At 43.3% G+C, this 25510-nt stretch overlaps 1 protein-coding gene across 34 annotated transcripts in view; it reads left to right on the top strand.

Moving 5' to 3' along the window:
* Positions 1 to 25510, top strand: part of SOX5 (SRY-box transcription factor 5) — an 862257-nt gene that overhangs the window by 129824 nt on the left and 706923 nt on the right. For 3 of the 34 annotated variants that reach the window (XM_039543707.1, XM_039543740.1, XM_039543758.1), the window contains exon 2: positions 12037 to 12113. The exons of the other annotated variants lie outside the window; for them this stretch is intronic. The gene's annotated coding sequence lies outside the window, so the exon portion shown is untranslated. The remainder of the gene's footprint in view (positions 1 to 12036; positions 12114 to 25510) is intronic. 34 annotated transcript variants of the gene reach the window in all.

The raw sequence follows: 25510 nt of genomic DNA, 5'->3' as shown, positions 1-25510 counted from the left end.
AGCACTCTGCTGGGGTGCAGTGACAGTTTTCACGGCCCCTGGTGCCCCTCCTTCTGGTTATTTTGGGTGAGGGGGCTATGGGACTTTGTGGCGGGGGAGGGCGGTTGCAGATACACTGCAGGGGGGCTCTGTCCTCCTGCCTGCGGTCCTGCAGAACATGCACAAGGCGCCGGAGCGTGTCCGTTTGCTCCCTCATTAGTCCAAGCAGCGTTTGAGTCGCCTGCTTGTCTTCCTCACGTCACCTCTCCTCCTGTTCGCTGTGTGAGCGCTGGTACAGAGAGAGGGTCTCCCTCCACTGGCTCTGCTGGTCCGCCTCGTCTCGGGAGCACCCCATAAGTTCAGCGAACATCTCGTCCCGTGTCTTTTTCTTTCGCCGCCTAATCTTTGCCAGCCTCTGTGAGGGGGATGCTGTGGCAGGTCTGGCGACAGTCGAAGCTGTGTGATGGGAAAAATGGAGTGAATTCCTTGCAAAGATACATTTTTGCGAACAATGAACACAGTCTAGTCTGTCTCTGTGAATTCTGGGTTGAGATCCCAGTGCCTGATGGGGCAAAAACCATTTTAGCGGGTGGTTCTGGGTAAATGTCGTCAGTCATCCCTTCCTCAGGGAAAGCAACGGCAGACAATCATTTCGAGCCCGTTTTCCCTGGATTGCCCTGGCCGATGCCACAGCGTGGCAACCATGGAGCCTGTTTTGCCTCTTGTGCCTGTCACCGTATGTGTACTAGATGCCGCTGACAGAGGCGGTCCAGCAGTGCTACACAGCAGCATGCTTTTGCTTTTGCATGACAGCAGAGATGGTTACCAGCCATACTGTACCATCTACCATACCATAAATTGGTAATAAGATGATCATGGTTACCAGTCCTTTTGCACTGCACCATTTGCTGCTGTCATAAGTGCCCCTGGCTGAAATCAGCCAGGGCGCAAAGCAAAATTGGGAATGACTCCCTGAGTCAATCCCTCCTTTTTGGTATCTAAAAATAGAATCAGTCCTGCCTAGAATATGGGCAAGTGTACTAGAGAACCACTGTATCATAGAACCAGAGAGCACAGCTGCTCTGTGTCAGATCCTGCAGAAATTATGAGCTGTATGCTATTCACAGGGGGTGCTCCTGCAACAACCCCACCTGTTCATTCCGTTCTTCCCCCAGCCTTCCTGGGCTACCATTGCAGTGTCCCCCCACTTGTGTGATGAAGTAATAAAGAATGCAGGAATAAGAAACAGTGACTTGTTAGTGAGAAATGAGTGGAAGGCAGCCTCCAGCTGCTATGATAGTCCAGACAGGACATTAAGGAGTGTGGTGGAGAGGAGCCCAGCACCCCTCTGCTAGTCCAGGGGCAATTGAATCTTTTCTTTACACATGAAGGTGGGGGCTGATGGAGCTCAGCCCCCTGTTGCTATGATGAGGACGGTTACCAGCCATACTGCACCATCTACCAGGAAAAATTAGGAGCAGGCGCCCTTGATTGACCTAACGGATGCTAGTCGGCATGGTTACCAGTCCTTTTGCACTGCCCCATGTGCCAATAGGCTGATGATGATGATGGATATCAGTCATATTGTACTGTCAGCCACCCATGGCGGGGGAGGGGAGCAAGGATATTGGTGTTGAGTGCTGCAGCATCGCATCTATCTGCAGCATTCAGTAAAGATAGGGTGACATGTAAAAGAGTCAACAGAGGATTGTTTTCCCTTTCACTTCTGGGGGTGGGTGGTGGGGTGCGTAAATTGCCGAGCTATGCCCTGACCCACCGCGGACACTGTGTTTGACCCTAGAAGCATTTGGAGCTCAGCCAAGAATGCAAATGCTTTTTGGAGACTGCAGGAACTGTGGGATAGCTTGCGTCCTCAGTCCCCCCTCCCTCCATGAGCGTCCACTTGATTCTTTGGCTTTCCGTTACGCTTGTCATGCAGCAGCGTGCTGAGTCTCTGCTACGCCGTCTGTCTGGAGATTTTTTAAAAATACTTTGGACCAGGCGTAACATTACAGTAATTCCCCTAATTAGATGCAGGAGTCTCCGAGCGAGATCACCCTGAGGACGGTCAATGAAGGAGATAGAGAGCGCATGCTGCGTGAAAGCCAGCACAAACCAGGGCCCTGTGCAGCCGTGCTCGGGGAGGCAATGCTCCCTGAGTACCTCATGAAAGCCTGGTGCGGAAAAGTGTGCTACCATGGAGCACCCAATAAGGCAGCTCTCCCCAGGAACCTCCTGTGGAGGCTTTTCGATTACCTCCAGGAGAGCTTCGTGAAGATCTCCCAGGAGGATTTCTGTTCTATCCCCATATATATATATATATAGAGAGAGACCTTCTTTTCACATACTTCAGATTCCTGTTATATTAAGAATAAAAGTTTACATGTTTAAAGCACTTACCGACTGCTCCTTCCCCTGATTCAGGGTCCGGGTTAACGGCCGGGGAGGGTTGGTAGGGGATCTCCGTGACGGTGATGAAGAGATCCTGGCTGTCGGGGAAACCAGCGTTGTAAGCGCTGTCGCCTGCCTCGTCCTCCACAAACCCTTCCTCATCTTCCCCGTCCGTGAACATCGCCGAGGAACTGGCCGTCGACACTGTCCCATCGTCAGAGTCCATGGTCACTGGTGGGGCAGTGGTGGCAGGCTCCGTAGCGTCCGTTTGCCGCTTTGATTTTTTGGTAGCCTTGTCTGGGGTCCTTGATTTTCACGCGGCGCTGCGTTGTATCCCGCCTGTATCCTCTGTCTCTCATGGCTTTGGAGACCTTCTCGTAGGTCTTTGCATTCCGTTTTTTGGAGCGCAGCTCCGAAAGCACAGACTCCTTGCCCCACACACCGATCAGATCCAAGACTTCCTGGTCAGTCTATGCTGGGTCCCTCTTTCTATTCAGAGATTACATGAACTCCTCTGCTGGAGAGCTCTGCATTGCTGCCGGTGTTGCTGAGCTCGCCACAACGTCCAACCACAAAATGAGATTCAAACTGTCCAGACAGGAAAAGGAATTCAAATTTTCCCGGGGCTTTTCCTGTGTGGCTGGTCAGAACATTGAAGCTCGGACTGCTGTCCAGAGCGTCAACAGAGTGGTGCACTGTGGGATAGCTCCCGGAGCTACTAAGTTCGATTTGCATCCACACCTAGCCTAATTCAACATAGCCATGTCGAATTTAGCGCTACACCCCTTGTCGGGGAGGAGTACAGAATTCGAACTAAAGAGCCCTCTAGGTCGAATTAAATGGCTTCGTGGTGTGGACGGGTGCGCGGTTAATTCGAATTAACGCTGCTAAATTTGAATTAAAGTCCTAGTGTAGACCAGGCCAAAGGGAGTTGTTGGCAGAGGCCTGCAAACATTGCAGGGAGTAAGAAAGCTCCTGCAGGGCCCTGAGTCAGCAGGGGGAAGACTCCACAGGTTTCCCTCTCTGGAGAAGGCCAAACTCCAGGCAAAAGATGCTGGGAGACAGGAAGACAGACCCAAAGGGAGTAGGGGCTGGGCCCATCTCAAACTGGGATGAAGACTTTGTAGGTTTGAGTTCTGCTTTACAGGGTTTTGTGCAGGACTTAATAACTTGGACTGCAGAAGGGGAATGTTTTGAATATCTGGCCTGTGTAGAATTTTTAAGGGGCCCTGAGTCAAAGAGAAACAGAGGCAGGCCTCAGCACAGCCACTCTGGTCAGCAGGGTGCGGAGGTCTACAGGGCAGTTGTGCCATTTGACAGTCCTCCCATCAGCTGGCTCTGAATCTTGTTTCCTTCATCCTTGGTTCACCTCTCCACTGCTGTCTCCAGTCTGACTCTTATCCCTGCTCCTGGAACCTCATTTTGCTGTTGGTTGGAACCTTTTAAAATCCTTTCTAAAAATGCACCACGTAAGTGCCTAGAGAGAGGGGTGGGTTTTGGGAATGAGCACAGGAGTTCCCATCCCATTCCTGACACTGACTTCCTCTGGCTTTGGGCAAGTGACTTAATCTCTCCTTCTCATTTCCCTCCTTGAATACAACTGGAATATTAATATGTATAGTATGTACCTACCTCAGCCCTCAGATCTCTCACTGCCCCTATCTCAGAGGTAATATTTACATAGCTACCTTACGGGGTGTAATAAAGTTGAATTAACTGGTCAGATAAAGTACATTAAAGTTTTTAAGTGCTTTGTTTTTATTAATTAAAACGCTATCTTTATTAATAATGCTAAGTTATTACCTTGTTAAGGTACTTTTGTAACCCTCTGTATTTTTCAACAGACTGTGAAGCCTTTTGTGCAACACTTGTCCCAAGAAAGCTGCTATGCAGAAATAAAAACAGCAATTGTGAATATTCTGAGAGGAGAGGGAAAGAAGCCCCTTTATTTGTGTGAAGTAAGGAACTGCCAACCCATTCCTCTGTGTCACTGGGGCTCCCTGGGACACAGTGCTTTCAATAGTGTTCTCAGAAAGGAAAGCCAGGTGAAGGCTTTGAACTGCCATGGTGTCTCTGAACATAAAAACAATTAACCACAAATATCACCAGCTTTTAAGTACAAACTGTAGATGTTAAGATTAATGTATTAAAATATTATTCATATCTTATAGTACTAGAAATGTGATTTTGTGCTTATTGTATTTATTCTCAGAACACCCCTGTGAGATAGGAAATTACTGTTATCCTCATTTTACAGATGGGGAACTGAGAGACTAAGTGACTTGCCCAGACAGGAAGTCTGTGGTGGAACAGAGAATTGAATCTTGGGTCTCCAGAGTCTCAGGCTAGTCCCCTAACCACTGCGCCATCCTTCCTCTCAAAAATGAAAGCTGTGCACTTCTGAAGGTGCGTGAGAGTGAAATCTGTGCTAACAGCTGCTAAAATGTCAATCTTCCATATTAATTGTGCCAGGATACTCCCACTTGTTACAAAAGCCATTGGCTCTTATTAACAGTTTCTATTGTTCTTGGTGTACTGATTTTTCCTTAAGTGCTCTGTAACTAACTGAGCCTTTGACCTCACAGTTCATATTCAATCTTGACTATAGCAATCAAGAAGAATCTATCTGTATAGCTGGGTGCACCTGAACTAAATAGTTGTGGTCTTGGCTTATTTCCAAACCACGAAAGCAACCTGTGTAACATACTCACCACAATGGAGATCAACAGGATGTCCTGAGGGAAGATGTGCCTGATCTCTTTCTAGCAGGAGTAATATAAAATGGGTACAGAAGCCTGAACTGTCTTGTTTCCCTTTAATGAGGGGCATGAGTAGGGATGGGTGAACTGGTTCCAGTAAAATAAAATGTAAGTTACACCTTTTCCCAGAATTCACACTGAAAATGTCTGAAGCTCAAACAAGTTAAATTATTTTATTTTTTCACTGTTTCAGTTTTGTTCATGTTTGTGTTGATGGGACAAAACTCAAGTGATAGTGCCAGGAACTTTGGCAAGAAATTTGCAAGATTTCTAACCTGCCTGGAAGTAAGGAGGACTGGAAATCTCACGAGAATGTCTGTTCTTTTCAGATTCCAGCCCACTTTTTCCAGAATTAAAAGTTTTAGACCATTTAGATAAGCTTCACATAAGCATCTTAATTTTTTGTGTGCCCATCTGAACAAATCCTCTCAACCTTTTTGAGTTTGTCCTTCCCTAGTAATGAGTGCAGGCTGAGAGGAGAATAGGTTCTTAAGAAATCTATGAAATATAATATCTTTGATCCTTGAGCAAAATTTCCCTTAAAAAGGAATTATTTTAACCTGAAATTTCAGCAACTGCCTACTGCATTTTTATAAGTACTGCCAGTACACTCGATGCTGTGCTAAACATAGTGGAAGCCATGGTTACAGTTTAAGTTAGACAGAAACAGCTCAGACATAAAATGTGTGCCTGTGCCACAGCATGTACCAAAAGCAGCTACATCATGTTGTCACATCTTTGGAGTGCTGGCACTTCAAAAGAAACTCCAAGGCATCCCACTGCAGCATTGAATGATGGGTTTACAAAATATAAAACAAAGATAATTTCCCTTCATTATCAAATGGCCATCATTACTCTGACCTGGGCCTAAGTTTCTTAGAGCCCTCTACAAAATAAGAAACGTGGAGGAAGAGGGACATCATTCAACTCCTGTCCTACTGAGTTACTCTCAATTTCCTGTATCTCAGCCTCCTGTGGTATCCTCTTTACCTGTGACTCCAAAGCTGCCCAGATCCCCAAATATTCCTCTCTCGTCCCCATGGGCCCTTGTGAACTGATCTACATACATCAGGAAATCATCAAAGTGAATTTTTTGAAGGCAGAGAGGAAAGCAAGAGCAGTTAGGGAATGTAATTGTTGCTGCTACTGACTGCTGGCACCAGAGTGATGAGTCCAGAGAAGGGGAATCAGTAATCTGGCTAGGAGGGAGTGGGGTGGGATGTGAGAGCGAGAAAAAGGGAGGTGAGGGGCCCTACATGGCCATCTAGGTTGCATAGGTGTATGCTTCACTGCTTCTGCTTACTGAAAATAGAATTTACTGTTGGCCTCTTAAACTTATTAGTTACCACGTGCTAACCACTGCTGGCTGCGAGTTTTAACTTTTGGTTTTGATCCATTACTGTAACAAATTAACTTTGTCAAAAATCTTAACATCTGGATGGGAGGGGACACATTTTATTTTTAATGTTAAAAGCCGTGAAAGCTTTTCTAAAACAGCTGTAGAGGAGTTTACACACTGAGCCCACAAAAGCACTTTGTGATCTTTTCTAATGCCTTTGGGTTTAGCTGAAGCTCTTTTTAAAAACAAAACAAAACTATATTATGGTTTTAAAAAGGAAAAACAAAAAGAAAGGACACTGCCCCACCAGCTAGAACTTTTATAGGGCAGCATGTCCAAAGTCAGAAAAGAAAAGGTTTAAACAATTTTAGATTATGCGAGTCTGAGATGTGATTTTTGGCTCAGAAATGGATTGGGAGTGAGACTCAGGAGTCATCAGCACAGAGGTGGCAAATTGAAGCCATCATTCCACAATGATGTGAAAATACAGAAAGTTTACAGTGGGTATAATTGCTCAGATACCACGGGGATGGGGACATTAAATATATATATAGTGTTTTTAAAGAACCCAGCAAGCGGTAAGAGCACAGTGACATCTGTGGTGGTGGTGGTGTTGGGGGACCCTATAATTATTGGGATACATTTATAATCGACTCAATACCAAGATGAGATGCAGTGCTAAAGAATAGTTGATTTTTATCTTAGTTAATTTTGTTTGAATTCCTTCTCAAACTTTGCCATCTTTCTCCCTCTCTCTCACTCACTGGTGTCTGTTTGTGCCCTTCAGGCTGGTGGCAGGCAGATGGCTCTCTCTACAAATAATGTTCAGTGCTGTTCTGTCACTTGGCCACTAAGCAGTGTTGTAACAGAAGGGTAGTTGAACTCACTGTGTGCAAAACATTAATATATTTGGCCTCTACTGGCATGAGGCTCAGGAATCTGGGTTGCCTTATGAACCTGGTTTTCGTGGGGGATAGTGCAACAGACTTGCTGAGCCACCAGGTCAGCTGTTAAAAGCTAATTTTTAAGTGGGTTCAGATCTCTGTCCATATGCGGATAACATTTAAGTGGAAGTAATTTAGACATTTAATCAAACAGAAATCCATGCTACAAAAACAAATGAAGGTCTTATTATAGATTCGTGGTTCTGTGATTTTGTGTCTGTTCAAGGATAATAATAAAGGGATATATTTCAAATAAAAGAGATGTGTAAAGGAACAAATATTGGTGGATTTAAGCCTGAATAAATGAAACTCTGTTATTTAATTATAGTGTCTGAATATAAATGGGTAGCATGGAACAATGTCCTTCCAGCTTCAGATGTAGGAGATTTCATAAAAGTGAAAGTGCACCTCTCTCTGTTTCACCTCGTTACATTCTGGGAAATGGCCTGGTAAGGACTTTGTCTCCAAGGACATAGGGAGAAGAAGTTGGAGTTAGAGCTGTATGACATTGTAGTTTTGAGGCTGGAGCCTTCACATTGGTGGGAGTCTTCAACAAGCTGCTGTGGGCCCTCAATTCCCCCATTTCACAAAATTTGGCATTTCACTTACAGGGATCATGCAGACCTTTACTTCAGTTTCATGTTGTGTGGATTCAAATCCCTTGAGTTTCCTTTTGAGTTCAGGGTTTGAACAGGCCTCAAAACACAAAGCGAAACTCTGCTGAAACCACCACATTTTGCATAGTTTCCACCAAAAACCATATCTCAGCCCAGGGTTTGCTCTAAATTTGGCCTAAATGCACCAAAATGTTAGCTAAGTCTTAGTGAAATTTTCTGTAAACTTGGCCGTGGATTCCTCAGATTTCCTTATTCCTGGGCATTCTGATTTCAGGCCTGAGCATGGTACAGAAACTGCTGGTAGTGTTCATCAAAGCCTTCAGTGTCTTCTGCATGGAGTTTAAGGTGTTGGTTTTCACCTACAAAATGCTAGTTTGCTCTCAAAACATTTATCTGAGAGACCTTTTCTATCTCTGTGTGATACTGCCACCATTGGGATAAGCAGTGGCGCTTGAACTAAAACACACACACAAACACATAGAGTACAAGATGGAAGAGACTGGGTTCAGGCTGTTTCTAGCGAAGTGCTTGACTCTGGAACCTCCCGCCTTTGTCTGATGGAGTCTAGATTTGTTACCCATTAGAACAGGTTGCAAAGGATGTCTCTTTACTTGGATTTTTGGGAGAAGGTGATTACTAATGGGGTTACTCCTTAATGTTGTCATAATCCTCTTGGGCATCAGTTATTGCAGTTTGATATGGGGAGACCATTGGTGTATTATATGCATTTGATGTTAGCATTCTCCTTTTTAATCATTGTAAGAACGCTGAGAGTTTGGGATAGCCACTCCAAGGGTATGTCTATGTTAAGAGCTGGGGTGATTCCCAGCTCAAGGAAACACATCTGCTCTAGTTGTCATCGAGCTAGCGTGCTAAGAATAGAACTTAGCTGCGGCAGTGTGAGAAATGAGAGCAGCTAGCTGCCCCACATACATGTCTACCACCTTGTCCAGGTACTTGCTCAGGATGGCTAGCCCCTCCTACCACTTGTGCTGCTGTAGCTATGCTCTATTTCTAATGCACTAGCTTGAACAGATTTCAAGCTGGAAATTACATCTCTAGTTCAAAGTGTAGCCATTCCCTAAAAGAACTTGAAATAAACAGTGTGTGTGTGTGTGTGTGAGAGAGAGAGAGCGAGAGAGCGAGCAGTGGTGCTGATAGAGATGTTGTCTTTCAGAAGTGATGTAAAACTCATTCCCTAAACATTTGTAGCCATTAAAGATCTTGCGGCAACATTTTCAAGTTGATGATATTAGCCATGATGTGTTGGTAAATTCCAATTTTGGTATTTACGTACTGCTTACGTTAATTTCTCCTTTAGTTGAGAATGAGGAAATTATTCCACTTCCATTTCTTGTTCTAAACTCTAATGCTTTTTTAATCCCATTGATTAGATGTTGTGGTTCACCTTAGAGATGGCTGCATTTGAGGAATGGGGGATGTGCTGTATGTGCACAGATGTAACCTGTTGGTGGGTTCTGCAGAATGAAATTAAGTAAATAGCCGTGTGTGTGTAATATACTTATTGGATCTAACCAAGCAAAATTCGGAGAGAAGCCTTTGCTCCTAGGAATTGCCATACTGGAAAAAATAATCATATCTTGGTTAAGGATCGGTGGATTTGGGAGATGAGGTCCTTCTGCTTTTGCATTTCCTGTGTGCAAGGTCTCCCTATATGCACACCTGCAGGAAAACTTGGAAGCTGCTAAGCAAACCATTTTTAAAGAGTTATAACAAGACCTAAAGCATATTTCAAGTCTTTCATTATACCTGTCTCTACCCAATTTTTCTGTTTGAAAATGTTAGTATAATTTGTTTCCTACATATAAATCTCTCTAAGCAGTGGGAGTACCTATGCTCCATGCACTCCCAGGTGTGCTTTCTCTTTGTTTCAAGCAGTCTGGGTCAGTCTCCTCCAGGACTGCAATGTATGTTAGGGGCATACTGAAGTTTTCTTTGGCAGTAACTCAGCAGATATTAATATTAGAGTCCAAATTCAGGGGATTTGAGATTAGAGTTTTCTGATCTGAATCTGAAGGGTTTTTTATCGGGGTTTGATGCAAAACCGGAGAAGCCTAATTTCTGGTTCAGATTGGGCTTGTGGCCTAAAGTGGTACAAATCCAATATGAACAGCTCACAAAATTTCTACATCCCAATCCTAAGCATGAGTTGGTCATGGACTGCTTCTGAACAATGCCTCTTGAACCCATCTGTCATTATTATTTTATTAATGATAACTCATGTTTATATGAGCAACAAAGAATCCTGTGGCACCTTATAGACTAACAGACGTTTTGCAGCATGAGCTTTCGTGGGTGAATACCCACTTCTTCGGATGCAAGTGGTGGAAATTTCCAGGGGCAGGTTTATATATGCAAGCAAGAAGCAAGCTAGAGATAACGAGGTTAGTTCAATCAGGGAGGATGAGGCCCTGTTCTAGCAGTTGAGGTGTGAAAACCAAGGGAGGAGAAACTGGTTCTGTAACTGGCAAGCCATTCACAGTCTTTGTTTAATCCTGAGCTGATGGTGTCAAATTTGCAGATGAACTGGAGCTCAGCAGTTTCTCTTTGAAGTCTGGTCCTGAAGTTTTTTTGCTGCAGGATGGCCACCTTAAGATCTGCTATTGTGTGGCCAGGGAGGTTGAAGTGTTCTCCTACAGGTTTTTGTATATTGCCATTCCTAATATCTGATTTGTGTCCATTTATCCTTTTCCTTAGAGACTGTCCAGTTTGGCCGATGTACATAGCAGAGGGGCATTGCTGGCATATGATGGCATATATTACATTGGTGGACGTGCAGGTGAATGAACCGGTGATGGTGTGGCTGATCTGGTTAGGTCCTGTGATGGTGTTGCTGGTGTAGATATGTGGGCAGAGTTGGCATCGAGGTTTGTTGCATGGGTTGGTTCCTGAGCTAGAGTTACTATGGTGCGGTGTGCAGTTACTGGTGAGAATATGCTTCAGGTTGGCAGGTTGTCTGTGGGCGAGGACTGGCCTGCCACCCAAGGCCTGTGAAAGTGTGGGATCATTCTCCAGGATGGGTTGTAGATCCCTGATGATGCGCTGGAGGGGTTTTAGCTGGGGACTGTATGTGATGGCCAGTGGAGTCCTGTTGGTTTCTTTCTTGGGTTTGTCTTGCAGTAGGAGGCTTCTGGGTACACGTCTGGCTCTGTTGATCTGTCTCCTTATTTCCTCGTGCGGGTACTGTAGTTTTGAGAATGCTTGGTGGAGATTTTGTAGGTGTTGGTCTCTGTCTGTGGGGTTAGAGCAGATGCGGTTGTACCTCAGTGCTTGGCTGTAGACAATGGATCTTGTGGTGTGCCATGTTTATATGGCATCTTTCCTCAGAGAAAATACCCAGCTGCTTTGCAAACATGTGCCCAACTCTGCAATTAGTCAAATTTGAATTTGGCTCAGGACTTCTCTTTGGGATCTTGTCCTAAACATAGTACCTCCATCACCACCATGTTTTAAGCTGTGATACTGCAAAAACTTCATGCATGTGCTTCACATTAGCACCTGAGTAGTTCCACTGAAGTCAGTGGGAAGAGTGCCACTTTACTGAGTTGCCAGCCACACTCCTTCCTTAAAGATAATCCATCCAAGTAGTATCCCATCCTGACACTATTTTGCTTGTGAGATCTTATAAAATCATAATCCAAGGTAGTACAACTACAGGAATATTCATAGATGGTCTTTTTTAAAGGTATGGGGTGGAGGAAATTGAATCTCACCATTTTGGACTGAAGTTCCCAATAGTTTCTTTACAGTAATAGCACATAAGAGGGGTGATTTAAATTAAGAATAAAAATGGAACCATTCATGAGTCATGGTGATTCTGAAGCAGATACTTATGCAGCTGAGCATAATATGTGTATTCCACAATTTACCGCTGCCTGACTCCAGATGCCAAGCACTGCATTGTTCTCATTGCAAGAGTCTGAAATATATGTCTGTGCATAACATTAATCTGGTTTTACAACCACTAACAATTAGATTGATTACAGGAGCCGAGCTGCACCTGTGTGGGTATCTCTGATACCACTACCTGTGGTGGGATGTATTCAAGAAGATGCCATTTAAGGTAATAGTGCAGTGATTGCTTCTAATATTTTGGAGTGCAGTCTTGCAGAAATTGAGTGTAGTTCTTACTATGATGATTAGTCCCATTTGTTTCAGTATGATGAATGGGTAATAAATGAGGGCAAAACTGGGCTCTTTGATAACTGAAACCCAATTCAGTAAGGTTCTTAATCAATGCTTAACTGTAAGCACGTGAATAAACTCATTTGATTTCAGTGGAATTATTCACATGCTTAAAGTTACACATTGATTCATAGTTTACCAAGCCAGAGCTTAAATGATTATGTGATAACTTAATGTACTACGTGCAAAAATAATGAAATTAAAGTTACAATGCAAAAAGTTTTCATTGTAATATTAGCTGCTTTATTACCTGCATTCATGAAAACACCCAGTTCTGGGAAGTTATGTATTTAGCTGGATTACTTGTAAACCCATATACAGTACATTATGGGTGAAATCCTTTCTCCTCCCTCCCCCCCAGAATCAATGGGAATTTGAAGTCACAGAGGCAATGTGAGTGAGTGAAAGTTAGTATAAATATTATAAAAGAATCTTCGCATACAAAATATACACAAAATTCTACTGTAATGATACAAAATATTGCAGTAAGGCTATTGGAAACCAGTGATTTAAATTATTGGCTGCTGTACTATTGCATAGGGTTTTGGCCATTATTGTAGTATCTATACTTTCACTTCGAAAGCACCCTTTTCTGTAGTACATATTGGGGTACTTTAGAAGAGAACTTTAAGTACTGTAGAAAGGGCTTGCATACAGCTATGAATACAGAGATAAATGAATCTGTTACAATGAAGTCATTCGGGAAATAGGACCTAGAGTCACCACTTCAGAATCCTTTTAACTGCCATCCGGAGTGAGATTCTTTGGTTTGTCATCTTCAGTCAATATTAGTATATCACTAGTAGTATAATTATGGTTATTTAGAATGGATGTAGTTTTCCTTTAAGCAGTTTAGTTCTAAATGCAGTCCCAAGGAATAAACTTGTGAAATACTTGTTATTATGGTGAACAATTTATTAGACTATGAAAAGTGGTCATCTGTATTTGATCATCCATCTCAGAGTAACATAGGGTCGGACCTTAGTAAAAATAAAATACTACTAATCTTATGAGTGCAAATGCTGCACTTTTATAATAGTGTTACTTTACTGTAGCATTTTAAGCTGATACTAATACTTTTAACAGAAGTGTTGTCCTTTATGCATAAAAGGGGCCAATCCTGCAACATGCTGAATGCCCCAAGTTCCCATTGGAAGTTGTGCAAGATGCTAAGTACTATCAATTGAGCCCTGAAGTGTCTGGGAAACAATTAGTGGGTGCCGCAGCGCTCGGTGATGGCGAAAGCGGAGTTGGATTTGAAAGTGCATGCCATGGAACTGTGTCATGTCTTTCTATAAATAAGACCTTTTGCAATAAGTCAACTACAGAGGGCAAACCTGTTAATTGCTATCCTCCTTCAGCTCTGTGACATCATGTGTTACAAGCTCAAGTATTCGCCACGTCTCCAGAAACAAGTGTTTTCCTAAGGAAACTATTTAAGATTGTTCCCTGGGAGGAAAACCGGTGCTGCTTGGCCAAGCACACTTGTAATACTGCAGCCAAAACATTAGCAAAATAGAGAGCCCTAAAGAGCAGTATCTATGCTGCCCCACTGCAGCAAAATGTTTGAAGCCTTGGGCTACTGTTCTGTAAGATGGTTACACACTGCCTGTGTGCATCAATAACAGCCCAAAGCTTGAAACAATGTTAGTTGTTTTATCTTCCATACATTTTACATTCGTTTTCATGTAGTAGTTTCAGCAGTTTACAAAAGGAAAATGTACATAATCTTTCACTAATATAAGTTACTGTGATGCTCAAAATTAACTGGTTCATATTTGTATATAGCCTTGAAGATGTAAAGAGTTGACAGTGGGGTTTTCAAAAGAGCCTAAGGAAATTAGACACCAGTGTCAATGGGAATTGTGTTCTTAACTCGTTTAGGTGCCTTTGAAAATCTCAACCTATATGACTGCTAAGGGGTGGGGGTAGGGGTGTTTTCCACTCTTCTTTACATTGGGAGAATGATAGGAGTCCAAAAGGTTAAGCCTCAGCTTTCTATATAGTCATTTTTCTTGGACTTCTTACCTGGGGTTGCTAGATCTTGCTCCTCCGTGAAAAATATCTGGCTGTTTGGTGACCACTTGGTGACTAGGTTTTGTCTGAAAATGCAGGGTGTGGGGGGGGAGACAGAGAGAGAGAGCAATTACTGTGCAGGCACCAGCAAGGGTTAAGCAGCTATCCCAGCATGAACAATGGAGACGGGGCAGCTTTAAATGAAATGAGCTGAATATTTCATTCGGCCACTCAGCTGCCTGCGCCAATTGCCTTCTTTGCTAAAACGAGAGCTTAATCTAAAGTGACAACAACATCAGTTTCTATGTGCTCCAGTCACACAGAACATGACTTCCTTAACATAAACAGTATTTACATGGACCGTCTGGATATAGCAGGGAATCAGGAGCGTGCCCAGCTAAGACAGAGGCTACAATGAAGGACGAGTAATAGGCATCTGAGAATTAACATCAGAAAATGAAAGCCTGACCTTCAGAGGGCATGTCCCTGATACATTTTAAAGCTGGAAAGCCTTGCACTGGTCACCTCTCTTCCAGTAAAAACTATGTAATTTAAAAGAAAATAGTACCTTTTCAGTTTAGATACTTAACCAAATGTATTACATCTGACCTATTTTCTTACTCTATATGACATAATAGGAAGGACCCCCAGCTGCAATTACCAGAGTCTTTTAAGCAACTGTAACCGATAACCCCATCCCTCTCCTCCTCACTCCCTTCTCAGAGCAATGCCACTTTTTGGCATTATGGAGGAGATTCCATTCAGAGGAGGGAGTGATGCTAGTGGGGTCTGGTTTTTGCACTGTCCCAAAGGGTTGGTGAATGATGATGATGGTGAGGTACTGGGAGGGTGGAAACTGTTAGTACCAGTAGCTTGTCCATGCAGAATAGTTTAATATGCAACCTGTGGTACATAGTCACAGGATGCACACTCTGGGATGCCGCAACCTTTACACAAAGGAGAGCCAAGGCTTGACAGCTAGAAGTGGTGCATTTGCCCCACAGTGCCTGGTAACTTGCCTATGTGGCTCCTGCCATTGTCCAAGGAGAATCCTCTGCCAGGCGCCTGGGGCTTGATGGCCATCGGTCCATATTAGGAGTCTTCTGCACATTTGAGTCCTAACCATTCACCCTGCTGCCGGCTAAAGGTGTATACCTAGATTCACCAGTGCCAGATTCAGATACTAGATATTTAGCCCAGATGAGGACCTATAGAAAAGACAGAGGTGGCCTCCAAGATGAGGCTCTAGATGGGGGATTTCCCCTTCCGTTTTGCACTATGAGCCTCTCTACAAGTGCTTGAAGAAGCAGATTTATTGAATCCCTTTTAGTTGGTGTGTTCCATGTGGAGAGAGCAAGAGAGAGTGCTCCAGCAAGAGTATTTCCAAGATAAGAGCAAGTGTTTATCTTTGGTTCAGAAGTTATGTCATGGCAGATATAATCTGGCTCCCTAATATAGGTGCCAGTGGAACTAAAGCTACATAGGTGTAAACACACATTCTCACGCTCTCTCTCTTTTCATTGGCTATTCTCAGGAAAAAGCATGTAAAGAACAAATCTCTGCCTGATTCTCCTTTCCTCCTGCAACTTTTAGGCTGTGTTGTTTGGCCAGTAATATCCCAGAACTAGGATCTCTTTCCTAGGCCAGACTTCGCCAGGTTTGCTGTGCTATCCACTGGAGGACTTGTACATATATAGTCCTTTGTGTGCTGAGCGATAGAAAGTCAAGCATTGAAAGAGAGAGGTTCTGCTTTACTAAACAGGCTGTAGCTAACCTACAGGAGGGGAAAGCAAAAGAGTAGGGAGCTGGATGTCCTATGATCCTGACAGGGAAATCCAGGGATAGATTAAGGTAATCAGAGTATGACATGCTGTGGGGACCCTCCCCCACATGGGAGGGTGATGGCAGGCAGCCCCTTTCCATTCCCATGGATGCTGAGGTAGCATCAAGGGACTTGCTTGTCCTTGGGAGCAGCATGGAGAGCAGTAGGCAGTCCCCCTGGTGCTCACTCCAATAGAGTGTATCTGCATGGATAGGTGGGACGGGTCTGCTGCACTCCTCTCCGACAACACACACAATTCTCTGTTTGGGATTGTGTTGGCAGGGCCCCTTGGAGCAGTGGGATGAGGTGGTAGCACCCCATTTGGCTGCATGGGCAGTTCATGCCTCTCAGAGCTGTTGTTTCAGGTTATCTGCATACTCAGGCGGACATCGCTGCACTGGCTACACTCACTTCATGTTTTCAAGGTTTTTTTGCAACCATGAGAGATAGAAATGTAAAAAAAAAAAAGGCTGCAATTCTGATGTAATTACGTGACTCTATAAACTGGGGCCCTAGCAGGGCCAGCTCCAGGCACCAGCGAATGAAGCAGGTACTTGGGGCAGCCATTGGGGAGGGGCGGCATGTCTGGGTCTTTGGCGGCGGGTCCCTCAGTCCCTCTCAGAGCGAAGGGACCCACTGCTGAATTGCTGCTGAGGAATGAAACCGCGCGGTTGAGCTGCCACTTAAGTGCCGCCAATCGCGGCTTCTTTTATTTTCCCCGCCACTTGGCGCAGCAAAAAAGCCTGAGCTGGCCCTGGGCCCTAGGCATGGCTTATGCCTTAGTCTGGTCCTGAGCTAAACTGGCTGGATAACGGGCCAGGATGCTACGCTATAAGCCCAGTCTACAGTTCATAATCACTCTCCCTTGTGTGGGTAGACATCTTCCGTCCTTCCATCCTGGTGAGGGAAGAAAATCTTCCTCCTCTAGGCAGACGATCCTGGGTGTTGCTGGGTATAGCTGCATGGGAGGGTTGTAGGTGGTGAGTGCAATCAAGTAGTTCTGCTAGGTGGTGCCACAGGGACTTAGATAAAAAATATCTTCTTGCTAATCATTGGTCTAGGAGCAAAGCCTAGTTAAATGTACTGGTCCTGAAAGTACTTGTTGTTATCTTGCCAGAGTGTTTTTCTGTTCTGACAAATTGTGATATGTAAGAGCATGAAGCATCGTTTTATTTATTAGAGCATGTATTTCTGGCTTTTTTGTTATTGAATAATAATTTTTAAGGCTCCAGTAATTCTGGAATTATTAATACTTCAGTAATTTTGGAAAACTTGTAGGAAAATTTATATTTTTCACAGATCTTTTGAGTTCAATACTACTCTTGCTGAAGACAGAAGTAAAGAGGAGCTACAATGACTTGATTAAGTCAAATATTTTCTCCTATTAATTTCATTGGGTTGTCGTAGCTCGACTGTAATGAGCAAATGGGAATCTTTTCTGATGTCAGCATGAGACTTAAACCTAATAAGATGGCCTAATATGAAAATTTAGGCTATTCTGATTACTGTCTCACTTTTCCTTTCAACTTCAGTTCCAGCATGAGTTTTAGCAGCCGATATTCTCCTGAACTCCTACAGTTAAAGGTGTATTCTTTTATACCACTTGAAATCATCAGTCAGATACTGTGTAACTTTGGTTCAAGCAGTAACAGCTCTTCAGAGAGCCGTCCCTAAAATCGGGTCACCACTCAAGTGCAAGGAAAAAAGGCAAGAGAGTAATTAAGATACTTTTGATTTTAAAAACCGTATCCCTCACATCACCAAGGCTAGCAAACAATGCTGTCCATCAGAAGGAATCAACAGATTTCCAGTGGTGCAGAGCATAAGTTTCTTTCCCTACTGTTTCACGTAGTAGTCTTTACAATGATCCCTTGTCCCTCAGACGAGGCACTAACATAGCCCATTTACTAGACCGGCTAGTCCACGCCGGATCTGATGTTCTATATAAAGGAAAGCTTCAACATAGCTCCTGCTCTACTGATCTGGCTAGGAGCAAACTTCACCTTGCTGGTGCCTATGGACCCCAAGTGTCTCTTATGGCTGGGTGGTGGGAGGTATGCTAGCTTAGCAGTAGGATATGGAATACCTCCCATAGCTCAGATTTTCTTTGGAATACTTTGGTACAAGGTGACAGAACACTTGAGTAATACACTGGTAGCAACATGAACCATGTATGTATAAAGTTGGGTACACATTTAGCATAATTTGCATAGAAACTGGGAGTTTCGATAAGCATAGTTCCTCATTCTTACAGAGATTCCTCTTCCTAAATCTTCCCCATGATCTGCATAGGTATTAGGGGATCTACAGGCAGCATGGGTCATCTGTTTAGAGGCTTCTTGCCCTCCATATGTCTTGCCTGCTCCACTTCTCCCAGTGGCACCTTGATAACCATGATCATGCTTCCAGGAACTTCCTCAGCTGTCACTTGTCCAGAACTTTCAGGGACAAGTACACTGAGGGAGGAGGAGTTTATGTAATTGACTGCAATAACTGAGCCGGTTTTGTCCTGTGGGCTTGAAGGAAAAGAGTCCATTGAGCAAAACCTGCCCCACACTCTCTCCACCCGCAGATCTGGATTCTGGCAGAGGCTTCATAGAGGGGGTTACTGTAGGGTTGAAGGAGGAAAACACATTGTGGAGCTGGCTCTACTATGCTTTCCTAGCCCAGATACATAGGGTTTGGTGTCCTTCATTTGCAAAAGCAGGGTGGAGCATAGATCTGTTTGTAAGGGAGTAGCTCTTTTTATGTTAATAAAATAAGTAACTGTTTAAAAAACTCCTTTCCCAAGGATTACCATTAGATGTGCATTTATTACATACTTATTAAACTTTGATGAATATATTTATTTAACATGCAATAATTGTTGTATTAAATATAAAGAATTAGATTAAGTAGGCTAGCGCTCATACTTAAATACTGTCTATTACAAGTAGATTTATTGAGGATTAACAACTGCATAATAGAACCGTATCTATTTCATGATTGTTAATCCTCAATGAATGTTTTTAATAATTAATTGGCACTTAACTAAGGGATTATGTTCATTGTGGTGGAGTATATGAAGCAATAAAGGGTTTTGGTGGATGATTAAATGCCAAGGGAATATTCCTATGATATGAAATAAAAGAAGATGCAGGAGGAAAAAGAACAAATATAAATTGGGATGCAGCTGCTACTGAAGTCAGTAGCAAAATTCCCATTAACTTTAGGAGAAGTGGAATTCACTCTCTAATCTTTACCTGGTGAGAGTTTGCAAATTCGGTTATGTTGCTTTGGTGTCATTTTCAGGGTGGGGATTAAGTGAATAGTTTCAGGGAGTTTAAATAATGAATAATGGTTAAATGAGTGTGGCCCATGTGGGGAAAGTGACATGATAGGACACAGTGTCAACAAATATTTCAATGTAGCCTAAAAAGCCAATCTGTCTGAATTTTCTGGGCTGCAGTTGACTGTGGCATAAAAAGTAACCTAAGAAATGTAAATGAAACAAGTATTTGGGAAGTTTTAATGTAAAATAATAACTATAGTATATGAATTTCAGGAGCATGTCTGTGCATCAGGTATTGCAGTACCCAGGAGTTAGGAGTTTTAATTAAGCTCAAGGAATTGCTGTGAATTTTTCATAAAGACAAATACAGAGACAAATGCTGTATTAGCTGTGTTGGTCCCTATAGAAGACAGCAGTCCCAACATTCCAGTCTCGATTCCAACTGCTAACAACTCGAAAGACTGAGTCAGAGTGGGATTAACCTGTAGTCTGTTACTCTGCTCTTCTCCTTGAAATATTACATGGATGAGCAAATTCTGATGTAATTTAACACCAATGCCTTTATACAAGAATACACTCTGTCTGTCTGTCTGTGTGCATGACATTAAAGCACTTGGTCCCTTTAAAAAGAAAGGTATCCATTATGCAATATATATTTTTAAATTTAAAATAATTGAGTAGTTAGAATAAAGATTTGTTGGTTTTTTTGCTGACAATGAAAGATGCTGAAAAAGCACAAATATCATTTTGGTTTTTATCAACCTTTATACCATTGTATATTGTTTAAGGTCTTTTAAGTTTTACCATCTGAATTTGAGGAACATTTTTTATTCCCCTGCAGAAGTATTAAAAATATGAGGTATATTTTTTTTATGTGATCTCTGTATAAGAACTGTGAGTGGAATATTGCATCTTTCTAGTTCAAGAGCAGCGGAAGGTTTGCTGCTTGTTCTACTTACCAGTTAGAAAGGTGATCGAAAAATCTTTCTGGTTAGTTGCTGAAGTGCTTTGAAACACAGACTGGTTATTGCAGATAATTTGCCAGGACTTTTATTTAAGTGTGAGTAAGATTTGACCTTCCGGGTTTTGGATACGTTTGTGTCATTGTTTCCCTTTCTGGTGGTTTTGGAGGTGGGAAAGCAAGAACTTTTTCCCCTTCTTGGTGCTAGCCCCCGTGCCAGTGCTGTCAGTGCTAACGCCATTGATGCTGAGCAACTAAAGCAATGAAAACCAGCCCCCTTTAAGACGCATCAAGTTTAATACCCAAAAATGGAGGCACACAAAATCACTCATCCCTTTTGAAAATCTTGGTCTGTGATTGTTTCTCAAAACATATAAAAAAGTATGTGGGAACACGGATGGCAGGGGCAGATCTGGCTGGAGATTATATGGGGGAAAGGGCAAAGCCAGCCTAACGTTATATAGTGCTCCCTGTGAGCAGGCAGAGGCCCTTGCAGAGGCTCACAAGTTCATGAACACTTAACCCATACATCTAAGCAAAGAGACCCTGACAGCTGGGATGTCCCCAAAAGTGCTGGGTCTGTGGTATCTTGTGGCATGTGGGTGACCATCACCTCTACAGACGTCCTTGCAGCCTTTTTAAAAACTTGATTGATAGCAGATTAACATCCTGTATTGCTCATTTCCAAAAGCTGACTGCCCACAGGAGTTGGGAAGCCTCAGGGCAGAGCAGCCTGCCCCCAAAGCTTAGCAGCAGTCGTGTTGCAGCAGCAGCTGCTGCTGCTGTAGAAGGTGTATGTAGTGATGATATTGATGAGATGGCTAATTTGTTTAGTAGACACAATTAAGAATGGAGAATGAGGATTCATCTGTTGGCTGTCATGCATCAACCCGTATGTTGCCCAAGGCAGTGGGTATATGCTTGTTACTAATTTTACTTTGGTTTTCCACTGCTTAGTTCTTTTCTTTGATTCACTTCATTTGTTGTTAATGTAAACTAAACAAGAAATTTTAAAAAGCACCCTCCCTATCAAATAAAATCTTTTTTGATTTTGGGAGCAGGTACTTCACAGCTCCAGCCAATAGCCTGCTGTATTGTTTGATTTAAAAGAGGACTTAAAGGTTGGGGTATGGGAGGAGGTGAGGTGGGAAGACCTCTTAGGGCACAGACATCTCTAGAAATCTTTGCTCCCATGATATTCATTCCTTAAGGTAAGAATGTGAGAGCCACTGTGTCACTGAACAGCATTACACAGACCCACCCAAAAATCAGTGATGCCTTGACATAGTTGTGATGTTTGTATTGAGACATCATGTCACTGCAAATATCATTGTTGTTTTTACCACTACTGTTGCATTTGAATTTGTTAGGCATCCTAAATTGCAGTTCTGCATCTTCCAGTCTTGGAAAGATGGGAAGGAATTTGCATGGAGGTTTGGGGGGAAAGCAGAGTTATAGGGAGGGATGGAGGAGCTGGGAGCTTATTTGAAGCCCGTCAGCAGGTATTTCATGGATTAAAGACTCAAACCTGAGTTCTAAATTCCCAGTAGCCCAAACCTGAGGAGCCATATATGTTCGTATCTGTGGGTTATTGACCTTGTATTAAGATTTCCAAATCATGACAACCCTGTCATAAATGGTGTTTTACATTGCAGCAGTTGTGTCAGTTCCCAGGATTCTCACAAACTCTGTGACATGATATTTTCCTGGTTCCCTCTCCCTGGCATGCCCTTTGGTATGGAGTTTTATGGACGCATTCAGGCTCTTTAAGGAGGAGGCCTGATGTGCCAATGGCAGTAAGGCAGGCCTGTATTTTCAAAAGTGTCTGCTTATTTGGAGCACCTCAAGTTTTGGGTGCTCAGCTGGAGACACCTGAGTTTTAGAAGCATTGACCACAGCCCCAGTTAAAGGCTGTGGATGCTCAGCACTTCTGTAAATCAGGTCCAAGGTATCCATTAAGTTCAGCAACCAGATCTCTGAGACACTTTGGAAAATGTGAATGTGTAAGGGACTGGTTCAACAGAATTTACTAGCGGGGAGTGTGGATGTGGGAAGACCAAATGTTCTGCTGCTACATTGATTTTTTTTCCCCAGGTAACTATAACTTGTATCCCGAATTCTGCAGTCCTTACTCTGTTTTTACTGTGTCTTTGCTCTTTCAAAATTCCCATAAACTTCAGGATGGACAAAAGCATCTTGCCCATAGATTTGGGATAGTCTAGATTTTGTGACACTGAGGACTACAATGAAAATTGCCAAGAGATGTGTTTAACTTGCTTATAAATGAGCATAATTTTAAAATTATAAATCAACTGCTATTTGAGTGCATTTGTACTGTCCTAACACAATCGCTTAACTCCACTAGCAGTGAAAACTGCAGGTATTCTGCTTTGTCCTTACCAGGCACTTGAAAGGAAGGGAAGAGGTGTGGGCCTCATTTTGGGTCTCTCTGAATGGCATGTACCTGTTGTGCAGAACTTTGGGTTCCTTAGACTTCAATGCAAAGCATTAAAGTGCCAAATAGAGCCACTGAACTAGGGGAAAAATTCTTCTCCCTCTGAATGGGTTGGTTAAAATACCCCAACAACCGCAACTTCAGAGGTTATTTACATTACAAATGTGATCCTTCACATCCATCAAGGGCTGAGTATTATGTTGTGACAGCAACTCCTTTATGAAATTATAGGTTGTGCAAGTGGAGTAAAATTCAAGTCAGTCACTAGGGAGCAGGCTCATGAATCTGGATGAGGTCACACCTCTTTAAAGATGCAGTTTGATAAACTGACATCAAAACAAAGGAAATCTGCTAATCCTCGCACAAAAGTGCAATTTGCTAATCAGACCCTGGTGTTAGGCTGGTGTCTTGGTAAATAGTGAGTTTGGCAAAGGGGACCAGTCGGAGAGAGCTGGAAATCCTGAGATACCAACTTTGAAACTCCGGTAGCTCAGCCAGCGCTCTGTTTAACTCGCAATCTGGGTGACTTTGTTTTTTAAATACAATTGCTGATGCATATAGAACATTGTTTTTTAACCATTCACCTTGCTTGCTTAAGAAATGCTTGATGTGCTATCTGTCTACTAAAGAGATTGGGGTAGATTTACCCCAGGTTATGCTAGTGGAAGGCAGAGTATATACCATTGGATGGGCCTCAGGCAAAGAATCTGCCAAAGAAGAAGGGTGTGGTGGCACAAAGCAGCTACACCTGATCTTGGAGCCAGAGAGGCCAGCACGGCCCTAATAGTGGGCAGCATTGGCAATGGAGGGTGAGTGGTGAGGGCAGCTGGGGAATGCCATTCAAACACATCCCCTCAAACTACTGCTGTTGATGGGGCTCCTAGATAGCCTCCAGTGGCAACTAAAACTGCCCCCCTACCCCTTGGGAAACACCTGTATGAGGTTAGACAAAGGATGGAAATGCCACCTGGCTTCCTTCAAGGTTAAGCCCTCCCCTAGTATCCAGGCTCTGTAGTTCTCAGAGAGAGATGAGATTTACAGGCTGAGTGTAACTGGACTCAAATACTGTCTGTTTTTAAAATGGGATGATAGGATTATTTTATGACATTTATAGTTACTCACGCTAATGCTTACAGTACTGAGATTAGAGATGGGGAAAATCCTGCTAGGCCCGGGGTGGCCAAATTTACTGATCTTCCAAGCGGCATATGATGATCTTCAGAAGTTCGAGAGCTTGGCGCACCTGCCAGGGCTTGGGGCTTCTGCCCTGTGGCACAGTGGTGAGGCTAGGAGCTTCAGCCCCCCGGGAGGCACCTGTTGGTGCTTGGGGCTTCAGCAAGAGCAGGGCTGAAGCCTCTAGGCCCGCTCCCCGCTGGACAAAAGCCCCTAACCCCACCACCCCGCTGCAGGGCAGAAGCCCTGATCTTCCCTCTCCCAGTCTGTTAGGTGGAGAATGGGGGATTGTGGGGGACTCCGTGAGCCGCACTTTAAAAGAGCCAAATGTGGCTCATGACCTACAGTTTGGCCACTCTGATATTAGGCCATCTTGTCGATCCCAGTTACCCATGTGGACTGCTGGTCATCACAGAATGCATCTCTGAGCTCTCTTGAACATACCATAAGGGTAAACAAAATTCTCATATTCCAGGGCATAAATGGAAATGGTGCTCCTGCCCCCTGTATACATCAATCAATTGTCCGTTTTCTTGCCTAAAGTCTTAAGTACCAGCCATTCCTGGAAGTAGATTACTAGCCTTTTCAAATCATTCATCTTATCCTGTGTCATGCCTCGTGTGTTCCTAAAGTAGGAAGAGGTAACGTTCTAGAACCTGATCATGGCTCTGATTGATTTTAAATAAGCAAGAATATTTTTCCTCCTTTTCAACTGAGTTCTGTGCAGAAGTATCAAAAACTGGAGAGAGATGCCAGAGCCCTGTCCATAAATGCCATAGTTAAGATATGGCAATATTTTGAGTACTTCCCGCTAGTTACGTCTCTTAGCAAAGTAGTGTTTGTAAATTATTTCTGTGCTCTGTGTGTGTTTCCATTTAATGGAGAGCAAATTATAGTACCTGAGCCAGAGAGGCATCTTTCAGTAGGTAAAAGCGCAGTGCTTTATGTAGATATACATTGAAGGCTGCAGGGTCAAATCCTGTTGGATTTGGGGGTAAGAGTGGAAAGGGAGGCAAACAGATAAATCAGTGAAAGGAGCGTAAGTAAATACACACAGACACATATATACAGACACACACACAATATGAGTGGAAGAAAGCTGCTTCTATTAGCTATGCAGTTGGCAGCAATGTACCCTAAATGTGAGCAGTGTCTCTTTAAAAGCAGTAGGGGGTTGGAGTTGAGGGAATGCTCACAGCAGTAAGTATAACACAGCTGTGCTCTGTTTATGCTTAGGCTACAATAAAAAAGCTATAAAATGTGAGATGTCATAGCTCCACTTTGCTTTATTTATACTATTTCCTCTGAGCTCTGTCACACTGCACATTCATCTGCTAAGTTGCAGCAAGACTGGAGATTAAAATATCACAGCTCAAAATAGGAGTCAAGCGGAAGGAGATTCATCATAGCCCTATTAAAAATATGTAAATACGGGAATGAAGTCATTTTAAAGCTGTATGGCTCTCCTCCTCGGTGGGCTGGGGAGAGTGGCGAGAGAGCTCTGGAGTGAGTGATGCTCTATGCAAATAACAGATTTATGGGACTCGTTCTACTTTTTCCCCCATCCCACCAAAATA

This window comes from Mauremys reevesii, linkage group 1, assembly GCF_016161935.1.
Source record: "Mauremys reevesii isolate NIE-2019 linkage group 1, ASM1616193v1, whole genome shotgun sequence".
NCBI classification, from domain to species: Eukaryota; Metazoa; Chordata; order Testudines; family Geoemydidae; genus Mauremys; species Mauremys reevesii.
The sequence above is the reverse complement of the archived record's forward strand: the minus strand, read 5'-3'. Positions and strand labels throughout refer to the sequence as shown.